The sequence below is a fragment of the Gekko japonicus genome, unplaced genomic scaffold (genome assembly GCF_001447785.1).
Source record: "Gekko japonicus isolate JY-2015 unplaced genomic scaffold, Gekko_japonicus_V1.1 scaffold265, whole genome shotgun sequence".
Taxonomy (NCBI): domain Eukaryota; kingdom Metazoa; phylum Chordata; class Lepidosauria; order Squamata; family Gekkonidae; genus Gekko; species Gekko japonicus.
The window spans coordinates 272440-298736 of NW_015176459.1; positions in this window are offsets into that span (position 1 = coordinate 272440).

Consider the following 26297-nt stretch of genomic DNA (forward strand, 5'->3'; position numbering starts at 1 on the left):
GCTTGTAAGTCACAGCTAGACTTATGGAGACCCTATAGGGTTTTCAGGGCAAGTGAATAAGCAGAGGTGGTTTGCCATTGCCTTCCTCTGCAAAGTCTTCCTTGATGGTCTCCCATCCAAGTACTGACCTTGCTTTGCTCCCAAGATCTGGTGAGATTGGACTATATATACCATTCCACATCCCCCAACAGGGAATTTTTAGCACAAGGGTAGTGCCAAAATAAAGCACAGTAGTGCCAAAATAAAGAATCAAGGGTTGCCTTCTCAAAAGGGATGAGAAATTTGACATCCTCCCTAACTTTCAAAATCATTGATACAGTCATACAGCGTGTCATTGCAAGAACTCACATCAATGCCACAGAAATCAGCGGTGTATGTGTTGTGATCCCGGAAGATCAGTACTCTCACGCAAAAGCATTCCTTTGGTAAAATCTGTAGTATTTTCCCAACACAAACAATTTTCCATCAAGGTTTGCACTGTTCTCTAAAATCTCTGGGTCTTTTGTACAGGACTCTGGAATTCAGTGGATTTGCCCCAGGGATAAATTTAGTCCCTCTGATCTTTTCTTCTCACAGCCAGTTTTCTATTCAGGCACCCTGAAAGATGCTTATGCAGGTATTAGTGGGGTAATTTCCCCCAGACCCAGTATAGCCATTTATCTGCCTCCTAGAAAATGATTTGAATGGCCCTGGTTTCCCTAAGCAAGGCACGATTCCCCGGCAAATCTTTCCAGCCTTAGAAGATGCTCAGAACTGTTATAGCATTTTCCTCCTTGCTGTTTCTCAGAGCTGAGCTGGCTTTACAATAACCAATGGAGAGCATCAAAGGAAATAAGACTCATTTGTCAATCGGTAGCTAAGGAGGGGGAAAAAAGAGGCGGCGGCAGCGCCCTGTATTTGTGTGGGTGTTCTTGGCCATTTCAGAGTGAGGACGGTATCTAAAAAAAAAATCATAAAAGATTTCCCACAGACTGGGGGCTCTGGAATTGTTCAGCCCGAATCACTACCCTTGGCAGAAAGAAACAGTGGAAAATTTTCAGCCTGACATTTAGGAGATTGCAGAAAGTATTTAGAGTGTATTTACAAGTTCATTTTTGGTGTTTTTTAAAAAAAATCTGCCTTTTTCTTGTTCTAACACCAAACTAGTCAGATTCAACAAAGCATGTTGTCTTCCTCTCTGAGGAGGGGGCATCCTGAGCAAACTCTGCTATGGTTCTGTGTACTCTTGGATGACTCAGTTTGTTGGAATAAGACATTTGCAAGGGAGTGTGGCAGGGGGGAAATGTGTTTAACCTTTGCAAATTATTTTAGGATTCTTAAGCTTGCCAGACGCAGCATGAGCTGCTGCCTTCGGCAGGAACTACATATTATAAAGCCAGCATCTTTTTAAAAACCTCCATTCCTGATTTTTTTCTTCTTTGCTTCTTTGCAGAATTGCATTGGGAGGCAGTGGTTTGTAGTGGAGAAATGGTGGGCAGGAGACCATGTTTAACCCTTGCTCACTTCTGTTCCTCTGCAGTTCATACAACTGCTTGCCCCGCCCCCCACAACTGTTGCCCCCAACGTCGGTTCCAGATTTCTATTTCTGTCACAGCCTCAGCTTGTCGATTCTAGTGGGGAAAACACGTCTGATGGGAGACAGCAAGCAAGTGAAGGGTTGATACCACCCATTCCTGACTGCTGCAAAATACCTCCTCTCCCATGCCACTTTGCAGAAGAGGAGGAGGATACTGTTGGGACTTAAAGCGATGAGTTTACTGCACAAGCATGGAGTTCTGCTCTCAGTCATAAGCTGTGTTCCTGCACCATAAGTCCAGCAAAGAGTAGACGATCAGTCGAGCTCTGCAGTACATTTGCTCACTTATCCCACACTACCCTTCATCTTTCCCAAGGCTAAACTCAAGATTGTAAACTCCCTCGGGGCAGCGACCTGCTTTATTTTGCTTTTCCGGTAAAATGCTGCTGACATCACGCTGTCAAAATAATATCCACTGCCGAACAACAGAAATGCAATTAACTGTACCAGGCTTGCACAATTTATGACTCATCAAGTAATGTATAGTGGCCTAATTTATACTCAACAAGCCTTCCCCATTTGTCTTTCATCTTAGCAAGGCAGGGAAAAAAGAGAATTGATGAGCGCATAAGGATCATAATCAGTGGTTGGTGGGCTGTGTTTGTATCATGTTCCATGAGCTCTCAGAACTTGACTCAGAAGGTTTATCCTCTGAAGAGGAGGCAGAGGCACTGGAAGCTCTGTGTCCCAGACTCTAGGACCACTGGGGACAAGGAGGAGTCAACACCCATCAAGGAAGTCACTAAATAACACAACCATGGAAAGAAAGGTGCATATGACCCATTTTTTGTTTCTTTTTGGTTTTGCACCTCTTCATTGAAACCATTGTTGTCTTGCCTATTTCCTTTTCTGGCTTCCCCATTTTTTCATCTCTTTGATCACATGTTTACACTATTTTTTTTTTTACCATGCACCATTTTTACAGCATTTATATGTAGTATGCCACTGTATGCCATTTTTTCCCTTACTAAAACAGACATCATTTTCAACCAGTTGTGCGGGGTGGAACAGTTTTATAAAAAAATATTCATGGGGAAATTTCCCTTTCCCGCATATGTAAATGTAGTCTATTTATCCATAATTGTCAGGATTGTTGTGCTGCAAATCAGTCATGATGAAGGGACTGAATATGGGATATGAAGCATGGACAAACTCCAAGCTTGTACATGGTATATTTGCCTTCTTTTGCTAACATTATCTAGCACCTTTGAGCACAACCTCCAGTTCCAATTAGAAGATGTCCTACTCAGAGAAGCTCCTCTGTGCAGAAAGATAAATTATTGTCTGTGACCATGGCTGATTTATTTGTTGAAATCAGTAGGTGCATGGGTGGCCACCAGTACTGCACGCTTTCCCTTTGGGCAGCCTTATGAAAGGAGACATAGATGATGACAATTTGCTGTTTTCCCCCACATGTATACGTTTCTTTTGATCATCCACCCCACTAAATGGGTGGATGCACACCCACCAAATTCTAACATGGCCTTCTTCAAACAGGCTCCACCCCATCACGGTCTCCCTATATCCTAGTTCAAAAACAATGATATGCTATCCCAACAAAAGAAAGGGTGATTACAAACTGCTCTGATGTTTGTAAAATTAAAATGAATGAGTATTTGTATGGGTAACATTGTGATTTGCAGCACTTCCTTTGAAAATCTTCCAAGGTGTCTTTCTATAATCATGAAAACAATGGTACTGCCACTTTGAAACTGGAATGGAGAAAAGGCTGACCTCTAAAGAGTCCATGTGATGCTTTATGGTAGCTTTTATTCATATTACAGACGCTCTAGAGTGAAGCAAACTTTTAAAAAAGAATATTAGCCTCTAGGGGGGCATTCAGAGAATCAATCTATCTGTCACTCTTTAAGGTTTCACCAAGTAGTTTCGATTCATCAGAGATGTAATATGTGGCAACCATGTGAGATTTGGCTCATTTTTCTCAAGGGCTTAATATCTGAGAAAATGAAAACTATCCTACATAAGCATTGTGAGGTGTTAAAAAGTAGTATAAGTAATAGATATGCAACCAATGCTTTACCTTGGCAAAGGAATAACTCTTTGGATATGTCATAATTTTACATTCTGAAAATGAAAGAGGCCAGCTGCCTAACCCCAAATCCCCTTTATTATTATGAAGCTAAAAATGAATCAATTACAAGACAAATTCTCATGTCTACAGAACTCAATTATTCCATTATTTGTATGATTTGCAGCTCTTTATCATCTATCCATCATCTATTGTCTGTCACCTATTACAGTTTGCAGACTTGGTTTGTAAGCATCCCATCAAGCTGAGATATGTGTATATTTTATTGCTCTACAATATAGTCCTCTACTTTCCCCGTTTCCAAAAGAGCTCTTGGAAAATGGTCAGAGGAAAATGCATTAATCTCTTTCCCTATGGAGAGAGGTTTGCAATTGTTGTGAAGAGTAAACTTCAGTTCTATTTAACCATTCTAAAGGGTGGTCAAGTTGTTTCAGAATCTCAGCTCAGAAACCAGGTCCTCAAAGTCTTTCTTTTTGCTTGTCAAAAATGTGTTTAGTGAATGGTGAAATGACCCTCTCAGCTGCAAAAAGTCTTTCCTAAGCAGGAGTTTTGCTAATTGTTGCAATGTTTCCTGTCCTCAGTAGATATGAATAGCCTCATCACCTTGGTCTAAAGGGGATGGCATTCTCATTTGCAGGTGTTTCTTTTGAGTTGTTTCCCATCACCTGTTCCCTTTGATTGACGGTTAGGCTTTATCCTTCTTAGCTCAAAAAAGCTCATATTTACCAGCCAATCTAAAATGTAACATTACCATTGACCTGAAACCTAGTTGCTCAGTTAAACAGTTGGAGTCTGCCAGTTTTTCCATGAGATGTCTTCCAATTGCCCTCTTCTCTGAAGCCACTGTCCCCTGTGTGACTTTCATCTAGACAGATCCCATGATGCCCAGCAAAATCCTTTAAGTGATCTTTCCTCCTTCTTTCACTAGTGGAAAAGCTGGTTGGATGCAGCCAACATTATGTCAAACAAGGGTTTATTTTAACCACGATTATTGTGCAACCAGGATTCATCCTGCAGATGATTGCTCAACTCTTGGGCTACAGTCTGGCCTATGCCTCTATTTGCGGTGGTTTAAATAGTTGCGGGAAGTTTTGATCAGACATCCCACCCTGAACCAGCTTCACTGCACGCTTGCCTCATGGTCCATTGTTCAGATTGTTGCCTTCTTCTTTCTTTCACCCATGCTCATAAGCATGTATCCAAAGCTCCGGCTCCTTTTTGACAGCTCCACAATCATCCAGCCTCTCTCAGCCTCCTTTCCTTCACCTCTCTTCCTTGGAATAATTGGGGAGTAAAGTGCAGGTTTACATGAGAATAGTCCCAACGACTTCAGTGCATTTACCCTTGTGTCAATCATGCGATGCTTTCAAACAGCAACTCTGATGCAGAGACAGGAGAGAGGCATGGGGAGGAGGATCTGTCACTTGAAAACAACTCCCCTGGGGAATCCTGATTCAGAATGTCTACTTGGCCGAGGTGATTGACAATGCCAGGGGCGGTTATGCACTTATGTGCACATAGCTAACTGGTCCAAAAAACAACAACAAAGGAGGCAGAAGCAGAAGGTTCAGACTTCCCAAATGGCTTGACTTCACAACAGGGGGGTTCAGACATCAGGAAATGTGGGGTGGAAGTGCTGGCGCATGTAAAGACCTGACTTTCCCCAGTGTTGGTAAACTCCACTTCCAGGACATGCTGGACCCGGATGCTGATGACTAGGGCATGGAAGGCAGATGTTGTTGTCTGATCATGCTCCTTACATCCGGAGAGGCACCACAGTTATATCAGCTTGAACTGCTTATGTGACCTCAGCCTTGGTTTGCCTTTCATCTTGGCTTATATTTATTTATCTTTATTTGGAATATTTCTGTGCCACCTCTTCAGAATCCTGCTTGAGGCAGCCTCTAATTAAAACAACATAATAATATAAAAACCAAGCCATTGGACAGTGTAAAAACTGTCCACAAAACAGAAACAGACAGTTTAAAATGCTGGTAAGATAAATCCTCTAATAGTAGCCGATGGACCTATCTAGCATTCATCTAAAACACTCTAAAGCGATCTATGCTAGTTGCCGTCTCCTGTTTGCATTGAATTCTACAATTTAATTACTCATTGCTTGAAGGAGTACTTCCTTTTGTCTGTCCCGAATTTAAATGTCCCCCCATGTTTGTTTGTTTTTTTTTAAAAAAAGCAACAACGCTCTCTGTAGATAGAGTTCTAGCACTCCAGGGTGAAAGGTATGCTGGAAAATGTCTTCTTACCTTTGCACTGATGTTCTATAGAGATATATTCTAATACCTGCAATTGTGTGGCAAAGCAAGTAGTGTGAGCCAGCCCTCAAGCAGTTTGTATCTTTAAAAAAAATTCTTTAAAATATGTATGTGTATTGTTTGAAGGGTGCTACTAAAAAGAAGTTAGTTTATGTGTGTGCAGCTGGAAAGCTGATACATTTGGTAGCTGGCCAACACAAAGGAAGTGGGGATTTCAAACATAATGGGTGATTTGGAAGAAGGGAAGTAAGATTTGAGGAGGAGGAGGAGGATTCAGATGGTGTTTTAAGAGGCGTTCATAAAAAGAGAAACAGACAGGCAATCAGAAAGGAAACAACAGGAAACGAAGGGTTTAAATGTTAAATATTTCAAGCTTTATATCTGTGGGCAGCATTGCCTAATCTCCCTACAAAACAGGCACAAAGTGAAGGAAAGCTCGTCACCACTCAGAGGAACAACTACTCTACGCAATACAAATAAAAAGTAGATTGGTGCCTTTTTGCTAGTTAATTGATTGCACTTCTAGTATTTGCAGCTGAGGACTTTAATATATTCTGGGCAGGGAAAGGTTGCCAACTGATCAGAGAGAAACCAGGTTAGTGTATTTCTGTACCCGTCATACATTTGAATTATAAATATCAGCAGACAAAGCGTTTCACTGTGGAGGAAAGTACCTGCAGATCAGTCTTCTGTTGAAGGCACAGGAGTGAGGGCCAATAAGAAGGTTGGTAACCTTTGATATGGATGATGTTAGACTGCACTGATTCTCTGCTAGTTGGATTGTAAGGCATGCTGATCATTGCTTTCCACATAGCTATGCTTGCTATAACTTTTTAGTGTGCTAACTAAAACAAAATTGAAAACCAACATTTTAATTTTATTATCACATAAAATCTCCTTTCCAAATACTAATATTTTAACAGTTTCAGCATTTAATAGCATGCCAGTACTGCATTTGAAATCTGGTGCCAAAATAAGGGAAACACTGCATGGGGGAGAGGATGCAGATTCAAATCTTGATGGGGTTTGTTTTCTCAGCGGGCACTTGATTTGGAAGCTTGGCATGGGAAGAGACCTCTCAAAGCCAAATGCCTCCTGAAGAGATATAAAAGAATACATTCAGTAGGAATATTATATGAATAATACCCTGGTCCATTCTTGATCATTTAATATGCACTTCTTACACCGCTTCCGTTGTGTATTAAGTGCCATCAAGTCACTTCTGACTAATGGTGACACCATGAATTAATGACCTCCAAAACATTAACAGCCTTGCTTAGATCTTGCAAACTAAGGGCCATGGCTTCCTTTATTTTGTCAGTGTACACCATGCAGTATATAATAAATCATAAATCTGAGTGGGAGGCAAATTGTCATTTGACTTGGCCTGCAGAAAAACTTCCACAGAGCTTGCCCAGCATTTTATTGGTCTGATCAGTAAAACCAAGTTCTATTGGATAACTAGTACGGAAGTCTGGAAAGCCAGTAGGATCCAAATTATTCTAGGGTCTACACATAACTCGTCTGTTTCCACACCGAGTTCCACCCTGACCCATCACATTCATCCATTACCCATTAAAATGCTTCAGAAGTTCTCCTGATCCACTAGGTCAGTGATCCCAAATGTGGTGTCCATGATACCCACCAATGGGTTTCTTTCTTTTTTTTAAATTGCACAATATTTATTATTACAATGTTGAAACATAATATTGAAAGCCACAGTGGGTTTTTTGGTGTCCGTTTGCTTCTTCCCCAAACCAAACAACCAGTCCTGGCTGTCCTCCACTTGACTGAGCAGGAGGTGCTTCATAACTCCCCAGGAGGTATCACTTTTCAGAGAGCACACGTTGCTAGCTGAACTGCCTTATCTACGTCAGGGGCGTTATGAGATATTAATTTCATTGGTGGTAATGCCCAATGTATACAGGAAGCGCAACCCTCGGAGGAAATCCGGTTACAAATGGAGACGAGGCTAATATATGATGAAAGCAATTGGTTCCTTTTATTTCCTAACTCTAGTTCACATACATATGTAAAAACAGATTCACACACACAAGCACGCAAGATCCTCAGTGTTACAGAAATAGCAAATAGTTACTTTTATACTAAAGGTATGGGGAAGGGAGTAGCAAATACTTATCTGATCAGAGGCTTGATCTTCCCAACGAAGAATAGGTGAAATATGCAGGCTAACTATAAGTACTCTACTGCACACGGTTTGAACCAGCCAAACACGTGTGGACCTCTAGGCTGCAGTCCACGAGGTCAGAGAGGAAACAAAGGATTATAATAGCAGCAAGACTATAAATTACTTAGTTAGGGAAGAAAATGGCTAGCGGGGTTCAAACTGCTGAACTTCACCTTAAATAGGGGGGCTCTTGGGGGCTGGCAGTGGTGCCATCCTCCTTGCCCTTCCCACCTGTGGTCCGTCCCAGGACTCTATACTATTGAGTACTAAATAATGACGTGCCTACCTAAAAGGAGTGGGCAATGTTTGAAATCTAAACCTTTAACTCAGGAGGGGCATCTGGTCAAGAGTGTGAAGATGGTACCAAGGCAACCTTTGATGTGTATAGCGATGTTGCCTGGGCTCAGGCCATAAAACGACCATTCAACAGGAAACTGTCCTTTTTGATGCAAACCAGATATCGGGGTTACGTGGTGACCAAGAGTTCATCAATGGTGGTTTATATCCATGCCAGTTGTTGTTTTGTGGGCTGCTAGCAATGGCGATGGGGCTTCTTCTTCAGGCTGAGCTGTGTCTGTGTGTCAACCCCCATTTGCATAAACTGCAGGCTAGGAGATTGTCAGGTCACAGCATTTCAAAGCAAACAGCTTTCTCCCAAGCCATAGGAATTCACAACCACAGTCCAGGTGTGTGCATGTGTGTCAGCAACCACAAACATACATACATTTACAACAGAAATGACGCACAGGCTTACAACATGCAAAAGTATCTGCTTCCATCAAAGGAGGATTATTCCCACCCCTCCCCAACATTTTGAATTAGCCCTGTTCTCCATGGCAGCAATTTTGTAGTGGTCCTATCCACTCCCACAGGCTCAAGATTAAGAACCTCTCCACAAGGTCTTGCCTTGTTCCTGATCCACCTGACACCAACTGTCCTGCCTCTGCCCTTTTGATTGATATCAGAAATTGGAGGACACTATGGCTGCGGTCACACACACTGAATAATACACTTTCAATCCACTCTCAGTGCACTTTCCTACTGAATTTTGCAAATTCACACAGTAAAATCCAGTTGGAAAGTGCACTGAAAGTGGATTGAGAGTGGATTATTTAGTGTGTGTGACTGCAGCCATTGTATCAGCATGCATTTACATAATGGCATTCACAGGCAAGATATATGTGTCTCTGACTGTCCACACAGAAATTTAGAGTGAAGACAGGTGTAACTTCAAGACCAAAGTTGCAGTTGCTTCTGTGTATGTGTGTGCACGCTCATGCACATGTGCATACACACACACACACAGTGGGAGCCCAGTTTTGCAATTTGTATAACAGACTTACCAAGTCAAGTCTGGGGTGGAGGAGGTCATCAAATAAATGAAACTCTAGCAACCCATCCAGTTCCTAACTGAATAAGATGCTGTGCAAAGTTTGCCCGTTATTCATGATGCTCCTGCCCCAGACATGGCCACATTCCTTGGGATCCAGAAGTGTTTCTAGAACTTCACTGCATTTCTCACCCATAACTAGTGTTGTAAGAAAAATGTGTGTGGCTGCACGTGTCTGTGAATGCATGTTTACCCATGTCACCCACACTCCCCCCTAGGTTCATATGTCCCCTGAGTGTTGCCTCCTTACCAAAGGCAGAGGTGTAAGCTTGGAAACCACTAAGCGCTGCCAGAGACACAGAAAGGTCTCTTATTAAAATAAAACTTATCTTTATTAAAGGAAAATACATTCTAAGATTTACCAACACAGTACACTCCTATTTCCTAAATGGTGATAGTGAAAACATAAACAATAGACATGCAAGCAAAGCCCCAATAAACATGCAAGCAAAGTTTCCCCCACCCCAAACATGCAAGCAAAGCCCCAATAAACATGCAAGCAAAGCCCCAATAAACATGCAAGCAAAGTCCCCCCCCCCCAAAGCATGCAGAAACGAAAAGCCTTTCGGGTTGACTCCAAATTCTCAGGAGAAATAAGCCTCTCTCCTGATCCTTCAAGAGTCAATGACGATCTGTTGGATTTTACCAGTATTTATGCCAAATGTTCAAAGAGGTCCCTTACAGTTGTAAATTAACAATTTAGAAGTTGAAATTGTTTTACTGGTGTTGCTTCCTTGGTTTCACACAACAAAAGTTACATTTTACAGGATCAATACAGTGTCATTGTTTATTCCTGGTGTTCCCACATGGGAAATAAACTGTCCCTTGATGTTATCTCTGAGATGGGGTGTGTGAACTCTCTGTATCTCAAGAAGTTACTTTGTCTTTGGATTGAAGTCTGTCATTCTTCAAATGGCTTTCCAGCTGCAGTTTATTGCTGGTTATTGTCTCACACCTGTGGAAATTTCCTAGTAATGGAATGTTGTGAACTTTTGAGTACACTGAGAGGAATGCTCTGCCTAGAACAAATGGCTTGCAAAGAATCATGGCCTGGTTTAGTGAAACAGGCCATGGCTGTCTGCTGTTTTGCTAGCAATGACAGAGATAGGTACATGGATTTTATAAACTATTTGGTTCATTTTAAACCCAAACCTTCTATATTTCTAAAATTTCTTACCACAACTAGTACAGGAATTGGGGAGAGGGAGGAGAAGGATCAATGCTGTCTACAGTTGGATGCTGGCACAGGTTTCTTCCAGAGCTCAGCACTGGAGAGAAAAGAGATGTGTGAATGAAATGCAGGGAGAGTGCTTCCTAACCAGTTTCACCCCCTTATCTTTGTTCCATGTGTCTTCAAGTTTAATCTCTAGAGACTAGAGGTGGTGTTGTCCTCTCTCCCCAGTTCTCAGAGCAGCGATGCACAAGGCGTCACAGGTCCAATGATGTTCAAACAGTACCTCTGGGCCAATAGAATGTGGACATATATGGTGCAGAAAGGTTACCAAACAGAATCCCATTGAGGGGGGCAATAATATTTTCAAAAAGGTAAAGTGTTACCAAGGACAGACACTTAGGGAATTTTCCAGGTAAATATGGCCAGCCTAAGCATATGTTACTTACCTTACCACTGTTTTCACTGACACATAAATTCTATAGCACATGCCTGGAGCCCTAAACATGCTAACAATTATGGTCAAGACATAATATTTCCTTTTTAAATGTCTTCTTCCTCACAGTATTGGGCAGTTTCCCCCATTTTTATAGACTAAACAGAATCCATATATATACATCTATTGTCTTGTGTATATTTTTTTAGGATATGCCTTGTTCCATTATGTCTTTGCATTTTCTATTCTCTCCAAAGGGAACAACCTCTGAATATGACTTCATTCTGTAGAGACAGATCTACAGTGCGTTCCCCCCCACACACACATACTTTTTGCTAAAAATAATGGAATGGCTTTAAATTAAGAAGTTAAAGGTCTGCTTTGTGCGGGCAACAACATACATATTTATTTGTAGTCTATGCCAGTAAAGGGGGATGGGGAAAACAATAGCATTGCTGCATGATAGAACAATGCACTTTACTTGTGCGTCATGAATCTCTTCAGTCAGTTATGAGGGGGTCTCCATCCATCCATCCATCCATCCATCATCACCATCTTCTTTTCCTTCTTCTTCTGCCTCAATTAGAACAAAATTCCACTGAGGGGGGCCCTTTATAAACTGGTCTATCTATAAATGCAGAGTGCAGAGGGATGATTGAATCCTGAGGTAACTGAGTGAGTAATATCACTTCAGACTGTAGGTGGGGGAAGGGGGACCATTTCTAAATATCCCACCACATCAAAATCTCCCTGAAAGTTTAAAAAAAACCCAAAACCTTTCATATTAAAGAGAAAGGTTCTACCTTACTTTAGTCCCTGTTGTGTTAATTTTCTATTGGAACAGTTTTATATGCAAAATAACATTTCCCCCCCACAGGGTAATCCTCCACCTGCCATTAGAATTGGTGCAGTCTTCTCTTAACACCTCATTCCTCCTTCAGTGTGCTGCATGTGTCAGCTGGGTCCCACACATAGCCCAATAACATGAGGACGAGATGGTAGAGGGGACTATGCCACTTCAGTCTGCAGGCGGAGGACTAGACCACAGGCAGCCATGCGGAAGCCATTTATCCTGGGTGCTGTCCCATATGGCTGTGGCTAATGTATGAAAGATGCAACCAACTGGTTGTGGTCAACAGTGTGACTTTTTCCCACCCAGTCAGCAGCCCAGAAAGGAGGACAGGAGCATCCATACACACATACCAAAGGCATGTGGGCTAGTACAATGAGGAAGCAGCATGTGTGAAGGAGGCCTAAGTGAATTTGAAGCAGCTTGACTATGAGAGAAGGAATTGAAAACAGCAGCAGCACCAATGCCTTGGTAAATTACCTTAAAACTCTCTGGTAATCTCATCAGCATTATAAATCTGGTCAGGTGCAGTTCAAACACATTGCCTCTGTGTTTCATTCAGATATATATATACAGTCCATGGAATTTTTTAAATTAGTCGCCTGTGATTTATGGATTAAACTAAGAGTGACACAGAATATCTTAAATCACTGTGGAGCTTTGTGTTAAATTACCTGGTGCTGAAATATATTCTGGATGGCAGAATGCTTAATTGTGCTTGTTAAATTGTATTTTAGGGGCACACACCAAGCGGGAGGGACATGTCTGTGAAGAGATTTAACTCCTGGACACGACTCAGTCCAAAGATTCCAAGCCAGCTAGAATTCTATGAGCATAAAGGAGATATATAGATATAGATGTATCAGTTAGTCCTTGGTCTAATCCCTGCTAACCATGGTTTTTCAAATGTCTGCATGTGCACAATAGCTGTTGTGTTCTCTTTTGTATATTTTTAATAAGTAAGGTTGTGTGAAAGCTCTTTAAGAAATTGTGTGAGGCTTATCAGAACTCTTTTACTTTCCCTCAGAGTACCTCAAGTGTTTCTCCTGAACAGGGAGCTAATAGATTTGATTTATGGAATTTCTCTGAAGGGACATGTAGTCAATTATCACCCCCTTCAGAAAATTTCTGTCACATTTTTATCCCATCCTATGGAGCTCAGGTCCACATACATGAATGTACTAAGAACATGAAGGCCTCTTGCTGTGACACAGGAATTTCAGCTTTTGACACTGACTTCCACTTGAGAGCATCAAGGCATATTTGTTCTTGGAGACTTGGGGTCTCCAAGCATGGGATTTTGGATATGCCTCTGGATACCTAGGGTCAGCCTGCAATTGGTTTGTCTTCTCTGGCTACTGTCACAGTGTGTTGACTTCTGGTCTCATCAGATTCTGGAGCCTGAAGCAGTGGTTCTCAGCCATACCTTTGAGGACCCATATTGGGATGCAAGATTGCTGATGACTTAACCTGGGGCAATTTCGCACTAGAGTTGCCTCGCGGCGCAGCCGCCGTTTGCCCCGACACAAACATGTTAATTTCACACCCGAGGCTGTGGGGCTGCATTTTGACTCGTGGCTTCGCCCGATTTCCTCCGTAGTTTCGTTATCCTGGTTTTTAAGAATCACGAAACTGCGGAGGAAATCGGCCGAAGCCGTGGGTCAAATGCAGCCCCGTAGCCTCGGGTGTGAAATTAACATGTTTGTGTCGGGGCAAACGGGGCTGCGCCGCGAGGCAGCTCTAGTGCGAAATCACCCCTGTTGTTCAACAGATGCAACTTTTGAGTCAGTCTCTGAGAAATCATCGAATAATAATCAGATAATCATCTTACTGTAATAATACAGTAACTGAAGACCCTTTATAAGTGAGGTGAATGGACAACTGTCCAGTCAAAGAAGCAGAAAGCTCTGAAGCAAGATACTCAGATTATAGCTGTTGAACAAAAGGAGCTATTTACATATGTTCAAAAGGAACTGCCCACCAGGGACTTCTTCTGAAGTTCTCCAGATGCTTAAACAAGGCAGTTTTGAAGCTGAATGGTGCTTTGTCACCTCAGTTGCAGAAGGCCTCTCGTGAGGTAGAGTATGATTTTTGAAAATCTGGTAGTCCCCAGTAACCAGAAAGATTATTGTTGGCAGAATCTATTAGTTAATATTGAATATGACTATCAAGCTGAATAAATATCAGAAATACAGGGAACTGCCAATTCTATGATTCTATAGGTATGCTCCAGGCTGATCCTGCATTGAGCAGGAGTTTGGACTAGATGGCCTGAATGGCCCCTTCCAACTCTGTGATTCTATGATTCTGTGCCTTATACTAAGTCAGGCCATTGGTGTATCAAGGTCAGTACTGTTATTCTGGCTATCAGTGGCTTTTCAGGTTCTCAAGCAGAGGTTTTCACATCATCTACTGCCTGATACTTTTAACTGCCAGGGTTCAATCCTCGGACCTTCTGCATGCAAAGCAGATGCTCTACCACTGAGCCACAGTTCCTACACAGTGGATGAAGGCAAGGATGACTCCAAATGGTAGCAAGTGTATCCATCGAAGTAGGACTTCCCCAGCTTTCAGTAATAGTATACTAAGGGTGCGATCACACACACAATTAGCTGCGCCATAGGTGAAAATGCCGGGCGGATTTAAGTGGCGCGACCAGACGTGAACATCTGGGAAGCATCCTGCGCCCATTAGCAACCCGTTTTGCTTTGCCGCAGAAGCAGAGTAAAAAGACACCAAGGAAAGTCCGGTAGCAAACGGGTTGCTATGGGCCACGGACGGACTTTCCCCTGTCTGATCGCTCCAGCGTGCTCTCATGGCATCAGGATGGTCTGATCTGGCCATCCCAACTCCATGCTGTTGTTTTCCCTCCCCTTCTCAGTATGTGCATCATCGCACACTCCATATGGAGCCCTCACTGCTGAGATGGGATTCATCAATTCCCCATTTAAGTGAATCAGAAACAAATGGGGGGGGGATCCGACTCACCTGTGGTTTTGTCTGATCATGCAGTGGTGGGCTGCTCCTGCAGCTTCAAAGGACTTTGTGATCACACAACTGTGGGTCAAATTCCTATCAAGAAAATAGCCTCACTTCCCCCCCCCCCGGTTTATCTCGTGCGTGTGACCGCACCCTAAGAGCTTATGACATGGACTAAATTTTTATTTCTCTCCATTCTATACAATGGCCCCGGTCACACGGGCCGGATATCGCGGGGGGGGGGAGGCATGGCTGTTTGCCCTGCAGCGAAATAATGCACGACTGCGCAATCAAGTGTCCCCTCGCGGTCCCGGCGAGGTCCCGTGGTTAGGGGGGAGGTGCCGATCACACGACGCGCCAAAGAAGCGGCGCTGCGCGGCAAACGAGGTTGTGTTGTTGGTTTTTTAACCTGAAGTATGCGCATGCCCCGTTGGGTGCTTGTGCGCATCCCTGGAGACTTCGGGAAAAAAACCTTTTCGCAATGGGGCATGAGCAGGCGCCGGATGCCACCGGAAACACGATCAGACACCCACCCTTGCCCCGCGGTTTCCAGAAACTAGTACCTCTGAGGTACTAGTTTTTAACCGTACATCTTTGGAGGGAAGCCTCGGGTTCGCCACGGGAGCTCTACGCTTCCCAGATGTGGCGGTGAGATCGCGCCCGGAAAATCCGCCTATCTTCCGTCACAGTAGCGTGGCTACTGCTCTGTGTCGCCGCAGCCATCGTTTATTTAATGAGTGGAGAAAAACCCTTTCTCTTCTACTAATTCTATTTGTCAAAATTCTACTTCTTCAAACTGGTTTTTTTCTATAGTTACCCTGGGTGGAGGGATTTAGGCCATACCATTTCTAATGAAATCTCACAGTGGAGTTTGAAGCATTGTTTCAAAGTGACAGTTGGTAGAAATCTTTAAGAATAATCTACAACATTCAACAGTAGAATTTAACACCATATAGACTGGGGAAACCAATTATAATTGTATAATGATAACTGCTGGAGTTGAACGTTAAAAGAAGACTTGCCCTCATATCAAACTCTACTGGGTACAAATATTTAATATAATCCAAGATATGACTGGATCTTCTGTATATAGAGCCTGTAATTATCTTTTATCAACAAGTGGAGAACAGTGATTTCAAAATTATACTTAATTTGTTCTTAGCAGGGAAAGGTGTTGATTACCAATTCTGGAATTAAAGGCTCACTCCCTGTTTGTTGGATTGTACCACAGGCTTTGTAATATCATATGTAAGCCTGGTCCTATGAACATTTATTTGGAAACAATCCTATGGTACAATTTTTATTTTATTTATTTAAAGCATTTATATTTCTGGGCTTTTTGATTAAAAAAAACTTTACACATACAACAAAATTACAAAGTATATCAGTCAAATAAAACAATGAACATTGAAGATAGCCATTAAAACAGAAATAGAAAAAGTCCAGCAGCAGTAACAATAAAAAACAAAGAATCTAACATCCACCAATGAGAAGGCATAATAAGCTTTTTATCTGGCACATAAGAAACAACAGGAGCAGAACCATCCAAATGCATGTCTCTCTCTGAGGAGGGAGTTCTATTGTGTAAACTGGGCACTTCCACCAATAAAAGAAAAAGAGTATTGAAAAAGTTGAATCTCACTTTCAAGTAACCTTGCACGGCTGCAATCTAAAGTTGAATCTCACTTTCAAGTAACCTTGCACGGCTGCAATCTAAATCACATTTTGTTTTGTTTAAATTGTAAAGTGCAGTCCTAAACAGAGCTACATCCATTGACTACAGTGGTCTTAGAAGGGTATCTCTGCTTAGGATTGCATTAGGAGATGCTACGTTTATGCAAAAGTGGATTTTTCCCCCCTTGCCTACTAGAATGACAGAGTCAATGACAATATAAATCTGGATACGTCATTTTCACTGTTGTAATGATTCTGCCAAAATAGCAAAGCCATGAAAACTCCAGGGGAAGTTGCAACTGCAAGTGCTTAATCCCTGCCAAGATGTAAATGGTGCCATCAACTTGCTGCCATTATATAGGACCCTGCCAGTTCTAACCTTTGTCTGACAGGGAAAATATGCCCCTGCTATCATTTTTTTTCTCCTAGCAAACATGGCATCAGCTCCATTCTGAAATGAAAAAGGAGTCCTGTGGTGCCTTGACAAATAACAGATGTTTTGTAACATAAACTTCTGTGGAGTCCACTTCATCAGGTGCACGAAGCCTACAATAGTTGTCCAGGACAATATTGAATCTTCAAGATGCTACAAGGTTTCTTTTTGGTTTTATTGCAGTGGAACAGCCAGGCTATTCCTCCACTCTAGTTTCTATTAGAAGTAGTGAAATGCTTGAAGGAGTTTCATTTTGTTGAAGAAGTTTCTTTATCACCCTTTTCTCCAGTAACTTAATTAAACTCTACAAAGGCGTCTGGAAATGTTTAATTCTTTCTCTTTAGAAAGGATCCTGCCTGGGCCGTATCTTATCCTCTCCCCCAATCCCTCCACCTACTTTTTCTCCACACAAATGCTCTCAGTCCTAATAGAAATCTCAGAATACAGGAAATAAATCCTGTGTGTATTTAAAAATGAAAACAGCATTTCCCCCCCCCCAAGATAAATTGACTTCATTTAAGGGGATTATTTCCCAAAACCTTCCTTTTGTGAATAAACAAACACTGTAATCCATTTTTTAAAAAATCCTGCTGGTTGAGAGAAGTGTTGTTCTGTGGTTAATCAGACTAGAGCTAGAGACGGCCAGGTTCAAATCCCACTCATCTATGGAGCTTGTTGAGTGACCTTGGGCCATCCTATGTTTCTCTCAGCCCTAGCCTATTTCACCAGATGAGAATAAAATGAAGGATGGGAGAACCATGCATGCTGTCCAGAGCTCCTTGGACTATGGTGGGATAATGAAGAGATTAAAAAGGAAGCTTGATGTAGCCCTTTGACTGTGGTGAAAAAAAATCAGGTATTTGATGCTTTAGTGTTCATGTAATCCCACCAGGTAGTATCGGCTAGAACTATAATGAATATGTTCAAGTGACCAACAACAGGCAGGTGAAGAAGAAGCATGTAGTCGTGGACAAGCAGACTCTCTGTTTTGCCCAACATGGGTGGTAGGAAGGCTTTAGTAGTAGGCTATAGGGATGGCTTTAAATTTCTCATCTTTGCAGTTTTGATCTGAAAATCCCCATTTCCATTTCACTTCCCACTTGTGCAAACTTGACCTCTAAGTCTGTATTTGCTTTTGTGCCTTTTTTTCATGCACATGATATTTTGGGGGGAAATATATACATTTTCAATATTCTCAGGTCCCATGGTCCCATCATCAACACGCTATAACTGAATCCAGACAATGTGGAGGCAGTGCTGGTAAGGAAGGGGTAAGCTGGGGGAGGCATGATCTGACCACTTTGGATAGGGTGGCATTGAATCTAACTAACTCTGGGAGTTTTATTCAAACCTGCTTTGTTATTTGAAGATCAGGTAAATGCTCTTGCAAGAATGGCTTTATTTCCACTCCATCTTTTGTGGGAACTGCCTCTCTTCTTAGACTCTGCTGATCAAGCCATGCTGACCCTGGCTTCCATAGCTTCAGACATAAGCTATTGAAATGTGCTGAACACGAGGCTGCCCTTGAAGGCTATCTGGGTGCTGCAATTGGTACAGAATACATCTATTTGACCAGAGCCCCAAGGTGGGATCATGTTACTTGAACATCCACGGTTTACCTGTCAGTGCCTGATCCAGCTTGCTTGCTAGCCACTGCAGTGTTCCAGAGTAATGGAAATGCAGCCCATTCCTTGCACACAAGGTTATTCTGATGTTTGCTGAGACAAAACATTATGTTCTTGGCTATAGTTCTTTTTGGACTAAATCCTTCTCAAAGAACTGGAAAGGTTTTACTCAGCTGAAAACATACACATAAATATTCCACCTGTTCCAGTGACCAGAATAAATACAAGCAGCTTTTGGCATTTGAAGAGTCAGGGTTCTGATGGCACTGGATCATGATCTTAGCACTGGCAATAACTGTATTTTAGGATTATACATCTTGGCACTAAGCTGACATGAAGCTTCTTGAAAAAATAATGTCAAATGTCATGCAGATTTCTCCAGCCAACTATCTCCTCATTGTCAACTTTCCATTTGGGGACAGTCCTCTTAAGAAAGCATTTGCTCTTCAGGGCATGATACAGAGACTGATCTTGTGGCTTTGCTTGATGTGCTCGATGCAAAGATCAGTAGGGGCAAAGATTCGATTTTCCTGTCATTCTGCATGCCATGAATCACAAAACTGGTGGACCCAAGTGCCATTTTCAGGATTGCCCAGAGTCATTCTTTCATTTGGTCAGAACAGGAGGTTCTCTATAAGTGGTGGGCAATACTGCTTAGCATTTGTATAGCTTTTTAGTGTTCAGAGTCCTCCATGGGGGGTGTTTCTCAGTGGTAGAACACATTCTTGACTATGAAAGTCCCAGGTTCAAGCATCTGGGAAGTCCTTTTTCTGCTCTGGAGAGCTGTTGCCAATCAGAGTACATGCTAAGTTAGATTTCATAGGTACATGCATTATGATAGTAATCCTTACAAGAGGCCTACAGTGGTGACGTGCAGTGAAATGTTGTGGAGTGTTTCAGCTTAGCAAGGATGGCTGCAAACAGTCTCTGTCCAACTTTGCAGCCATCCTCCATGGTTAAAAAGTGGCAGCTGTGATCATCATAGTAACCACCGTCTATAATCCTACAGGGTGGTGGCAAACCAGGTTTGTCAAAATGTGGCCCCATTTTGTGGATTTTTTGATCTGTACTTTGGGGGCGTGTTCAGAATTAGATTATATATGGAAGACGGGGATGCTGTGGCAGAGGTGGCCACTGGTTGACTCCCTATGGACCTCCCCCGGGGGGGGAACAAACACATACCCCTTGGCAAGGTACAGACCTTGGAATGAGCATGCCAGAGCCCATAGGAACACTCACCAATCAGACAGTGGCCCCCAATGTTATCCTTCTGAGTGCCACACACAGGTGCAGCCAACCACTGTCTGTCTATGTGGTGACTAGTCTTCAATGCCACCTTCCCATGGAATGCCAGAGGACTGGGTTGAAAGGCCCAGCAACAGTGCAACCCTAACAGAGGCATGTGGCTTAAGCCCTCCTCCCTCATAGTCCACAGGGGAAGGGTGCCAGTGTGAAGAAGAAAAAGAGTTGGTTTTTACACCCCACTTTTCTCTACCTTAAGGAGTCTCAAAGTGGCTTACAATCTCCTTCTCTTCGTCTCTCCACAACAGGCACCTTGTGAGGTAGGTGGGGCTGAAAGAGTTCTAAGAGAACTATGATTGGCCCAAGGTCACCTGGCAGTCTTCATGTGGAGGAGTGTAGAGTCCGCTGCTTTTAACCACTACACCACTAAAGCAGAGCGGATGCCCCCTCCACCGTCAAGAGTCTGATGGAAGTGCTGCTCACACAGAATAGTTCCTGCTCCGAGCCACACACAACCTTCCCCCAGAAAAGAACAAAAAGGGGGGAAAGACAGAGACCAAGTTCAAACCCACAGACCCTACGCCCAGCTTTGTACTTTGTACCACTGGCCCACAAGCAGATGTGGAGGTGGCATGCCATCAGGCACTAGGTACCCCACTGCAGCCCTGATATCACTACTGATCATATGGGGCTGGGCAGAGGACACTGCAAAGAGAAGTAGTGGAAAAGGTGCCAGGATAGCATGGTATGGCCAGAGCTCCTGGTTTGATTCCTGCATGGGAAAAGGCCAGACACAGGCAAAAGTGATGGAGCTGATGTTTTGCTCCTACAAACCGCAAAAAGGAGAACAGGATTAAGTCAGCTGATGGGCTGCCTGGCTTTCCATCACTATGGCTGAGACACCCCTCTGTGCTGCACTTCTCTTCCCTGAGCTGTCTGCATGATGTTCCATCTTTTCCCCTTTTCTGTTTCACTATGGTGAAGAATTCTGGAACTTGGTGCATCTACTTAAAAGGGAGGCAGGGAACAACCCATCAGAATTTTCCATTTAACTATTGATAATAACTGAGAAAATGCAGTTCCTAGTTGCAGAGGGAAGTCTTTGTTGGCAGAGTGTAGATATGCAGTAAAGCAGAGCACAAGCTGTTTAAAGTATAAAGTCGATTTACTATGAACAGAACAAACTTTGTAAGAAAGAGGAGAGAGAAAGAGAAATCTAACTGTCTAACGAGCTAGGAGGAAGGCAGTAATGAAGAGATCTCAGCAGCAGGAAAAACTCCAATTGAGCCAATCAGGAGACAGGAAGGAGACTATTTGAAAATATAAAGGTAAAGGTAAAGGTTCCCTTGCTCAAAAGCCAGTCGAGTCCGACTCTAGGGTTGCAGTGCTTATCTCCGTTTCAAAGCCGAAGAGCCAGCGCTGTCTGAAGACATTTCTGTGGTCATGTGGCTGGCATGACTAAACACCAAGGCGCGTGGAACTACTGACCTTCCACAGCCTGCAGTTCAGCATCTTAACCACTTGAGCCACCGCAGCTCTTATAAATATATTGAAATATAAAAATATTGAAAATCTAGGAAATCCCTAATCTCACTATGCTATCTAGTTGTCTCCTCTGCTGCCCCCTGAAGGAAGTTCTTGTCATTTATTTATGCACAATAGACTTTGAATATTCCAACAGTTTTGAGGAACCCTGAGCCAGTCTGGTATAGTGATTAGGAGCATGGACTCTAATCTGGGAGAACCAGGTTTGATTCCCCACTCCTGCACATGCAGCTGCTGGTGTGACTTTGGGTTAATCACAGTTGTCTCAGAGCTGTTCTCTCAAGAGCAGTTCTCAAAAGAGCTCTTTCAGCCCCACCTACCTCACAGGGTGTCTGTTGTGGGGAGGGGAAGGGAAAGGAGATTGTAAGCCACTCTGAGATTCCAAGTGAAGGACAGGGTATAAATCCAATCTCTAAAAGTGAAGCATTGAAAGTGGCAGAAAACTATTTATTGATTTTGCTTTCCCAAAATCCTCCACGTGTAGTATTCTAGTACTCCTAACAATAATACTGTGAGGTAGGCCTTACACTTAGGTCATCCAATAGGGTCTTGCTTTGATTGAATCTCTGATGTTTGGAAGGTGGCTAGAAGAAGAAATGCCCTTATGTTGGTGACGCCTTCCTTGTGGAACTCCCTGCCCAGCATTAGGGCTGCCAAACCGCGGCAGGGATCCTGTGAAGACGCACAGATCCCCTGCCGTGGCTTGGCAGCCCTACCCAGCATAGCCCATCACATTTTTCTCTCTCCTGGTTTTTAGGGAGCCAATTCAACAGTCTTTATGTTGTGAAATTTTCAAGCAGACTGTGATCATGATGATGCACCACTTAACTTGAATCCTTACCAAAGTTTATAGTCCAAATGTAGACCAGTCAGTTGAAAATGCAAGAATGATGTATGAATTGCAAAAGGCCCATCGTAGCACAGCTCTGAATTCCTCCCTTATTGTGTCTCTTTCCTTATCTATTTTCTCCTGCAATCTATTCAATAAGAGGTTGGTTTAGCTGGCGGAGACAGCTTCATCATTACAATGCTGCTACTGTGAGTTTGTGACCTGAGAGCCAAGTTAAAAGCAGTGCCATAAAAAGCCAATATTAAAAGTTTGCCGGGTCTCAGAGTGGTTGATTAGACCAGTGTAATGTGCCTGTAATTTCCCAACAGCCGAGTCGCATGCGAAAGATAGCCCTGGGGAGAGAAGTTGTGGTTTCTAATTTCTCTTTCTGACTTGGATTTGTCAGCCTTTGTTTAAAATGAAGGAAAGAAAAAGGATCAATCTTCTACACTTGCAACACCTGTAATGTCCAAGCAACCTATTCTATTTTGCTGTAGTACAAATGGTATTCTATCCTTGATGAGCCTGGGGATCAATGTACATCTTGGAATATAAAACTCCAATAGCCAGGGTCACCTGGGCAGAGCTTCCATGATAGAAGCTGGGTCCTGCAACTCCTAGAAGAAGAACCCAGCAGGTGAGCAGAAGGCATCAATCTTGAAGGCAAAGCTCACAGGTCCAGTCCAAGGATGGTGCACAGACCAAGTAAGATGAAGGGAACATGGCTTAGTAGTAGACCATATGCTTTGCTTTGGAAGGTCCCAGATTCAGGTCTCCAGCAACTCCAGGTACAGGATGTCCAGGGGCAGGTACTAGGAAAGAACTTTCTCTGCTGGAGAACCACTGCCAGTCAGACAAGTCTGAGCTAGAAGGGCAATGGTCTTATTTGGTACAAGGCAGCTTCATATGTTCTTAAGATAATACTGCCCAAGAACAGCCAATCTATGAAAGCAATTGAGCATCTTACCTTGGAGAGCTGTGTAGCCAATTTATTTATTAACATGTTTATATACAATCTTGGCCCCACTGTATGAGGAAAGATAGTTTGCAACTTATGCACAGACATGGCAATGGAAGCCATAAAACAATATATTTCCATCACAGAAACAACAGCTGATACTCTTAGTCCTATGAAACCAACTACAACTCAACCAGCAGCCCTTTGAAACTGCACATTCTGACCTGAAGAAGAAAAAGAGATTGGATTTATACCACGCCCTTCACTCGGAGTCTCAGAGCAGCTTACAATCTCCTTTCTCTTCCCACAACAGACACCCTGTGAGGTAGGTGGGGCCGAGAGAGCTCTTTTGAGGACTGCTCTTGAGAGAACAGCTCTGAGAGAATTTATGACTGACCCAAGGTCACGCCAGCAGCTGCATGTGGCGGCCTGGGGAATCAAACCCGGTTCTCTCAAATTAGAGTCTGCACTCCTAATCACTATGCCAAACTGGCTCTCACCACCACCACACCAACCTGCTCATCTGAAAGCAAATAAGATGGTGCTAGGTCTTATTTCTAGTGGTACTCTGTTACAGAGCACTGGAGCAACAACTGAGAATGCCCTGAGATGGGCTGCCGTGGCCTAGGTGCTTCTCCAGGCAGGAAGGTATGTACCTAATGCTGGCTAGAGGGGAATGGCATTCCGTTTGCCAATTCTCTTCTGGCTATTTTTGGAGTCATCTCAGCCTATATAGGCCATCTTGGCCCCTCCCCAGGTACCTGTCTTATCTCCTCACCCTTCAGTGTGCAATTTTTGTCTTGAATGGCAGGGGAATGGTCTAGGAAAGCCTAGAATGGCTGGCTTGAGCAGCAGGGGAATGCCCTGGAGGTGGGTCCTGTGCACATATTGATTGTCCCATTTGGGCAGGCAGGGGACAGCTCCTCAGCAATGGCGCTCTTTGTCTGTTTTCTTGATAATCTGCTGTGACTATGGCTGATCCTTCTGGAAAACCTTCTTCGGGGGGGGGGGTGTTGTAGCCCCACACCTGGCAAAAGGGGCAGGGCTGGACAGCTACCACAACATGAGATAAGACTGTTGCTGGATTTTTAAAAAGAAAACACAGTAGCTCATCGTTACAATAAAGTCGATGTGTTGTATGTCTCTCTGGCATAAAGCTCATGGGATGACCTCGGGCCAGCCACTCTCACTCAGCCTTACCTACCTCACAAGGTTGTTGTGACAGTTAATATGAGGGGTGTGTCTTGGAAGGACGGTGGGATAAAAATGTTCCATATGGACAGATTAGGACTCCATGAGCAGCTCTGGGCTCTGCTAACTCAGCATGCATAGTAGTCCTAGTTTTAAATCCTACATTTGTGCATCTTAAGCATGGGAGGCTTCTTTAGGCTTCTGCTGAAAGGTTATAGAACAGGCATGAGCTATGCCACAGGAAGCCCCCCCCCCCATAATCCTTTGTCTAAAATGACTTGCCACAAGTTAATATTTTTAGGTTTCTATCTTTCCTAAGTGTCTCCTCAAGAATGTCATTCTGTTGGGGTTTGTTTTTAAAGGGCAACTGAAGTCCAAGGGTCCTTTGACATAACTTGTGTGAAGAAAAACCAGGGTGGCTGCACTGCAGCTGAACTAATAGGAGCTTGTGACACGTGGCTGGACCATGATGGTTGTCAGACTGAGACAAGAGATGGATGGGATCAGTTCTGTCCTTAACTGAACTTTGTAGCACTCGAAAAGCAATAATGGCAGGTTTTCAGAAATGGGACAAAATAGAAACCAAAAGACTGCCTACAGTCTGGAAGGAAGGGACTGCAGCTCAGTGACTGAGCATGTACTTGTAAGGCAAGGGTCCTGGGTTCAGCCTCTGGCTATCGCCACTTCAAGTATTTCAGGGATGTTGGGAAAGACCTTTCTCTGTTGGAGAGTCTACAGAGATATGGCCAGACAGAGAAGACAACCCTAAGCTAGTTGGACCGATGGCTAGCTGGGCCAATGGCCCAACTCAATATAAGGCAGCTTCATAGTTTCTTCAAGGTCTAGCTGATATATATTCCTGCAATGGAAGCTGTTTCACTATGACTTTCAACAGAGCTTCATGCCTTTCCAACATCCCATTTCAAAAATTTAGTGGTTAATGAACCATTGCGTCTGAAAGTCTGTTGTCGAATTCAGGAGTTTAGGAACTGGAGGATTTTCCCTATTATATTCTACTAGGAGTAATGCCCGTTGTGGGAAGATATACAACAAGATCTAGAAGGAAGCTCCAGGTGAGTGTCCCAACTGTGGCTGGTGGGGAGGCAGAGGGAAGCGGAAAATGGAGGGAGGCAAGCCATGTTTTTTTCCATCTGCTTAGCTATTAGGCAGAGCTGTCTCAAGTCATTTTGCTGCCCCAAGTGGGTAGAATGGGAGGACAGCCTCATGGTAACAGATATGGTTCTCTTCACCTCTGACTTATTTTTTGAGGGGGAGGGGGGTGTTATGCAGTGGCAGCTAAGGTAGAAAAGCATCTCCTCCTGTGCCATGTTTTCTGGGTTCCAAGGGTCTGGAAAGTGGTTCCATAGCCAATTACACGGTTGCCAACTCTGGGCTGGAACATACCTGTAGATCTGAGAGGTAGAGCCTGGGGAGGGACCTCATCAGGGTATAATGCCATAGAATCTACTGCCCAAAGCAGCCATTGTCTCCAAGAGAACTGATCTGGGTCATCTGGACATCAGTTTTAATAGCTGAAGCCCTGACTGCTACGTCACATTGGCTGTCATACAGGGGCCATCTCAGCAGGATATAAGGACACAGAGTCCACCATTTTCTTCAGGGGAACTGATCTCTGCCATCTGGAAAGCAGTTGTAATTCTGTGATCTTCAGCCCTCACCTGGAGATTTGCAACCATGGTTTCCCCCAACAGACACTAAGCAGGGGTCGTTTCGTAGAAAAAGAGCTAGGGGAACTCATTAGCATAGCTCATTAGCATATGCCACACGCCCTGACATCACCGGAAGTGTGTCATAAGGCCACCCCCCTAACATCACCGGAAGTGTGTCATAAGCCCACACCCCCCGCCCCCAACGGTCCCGGCCGCC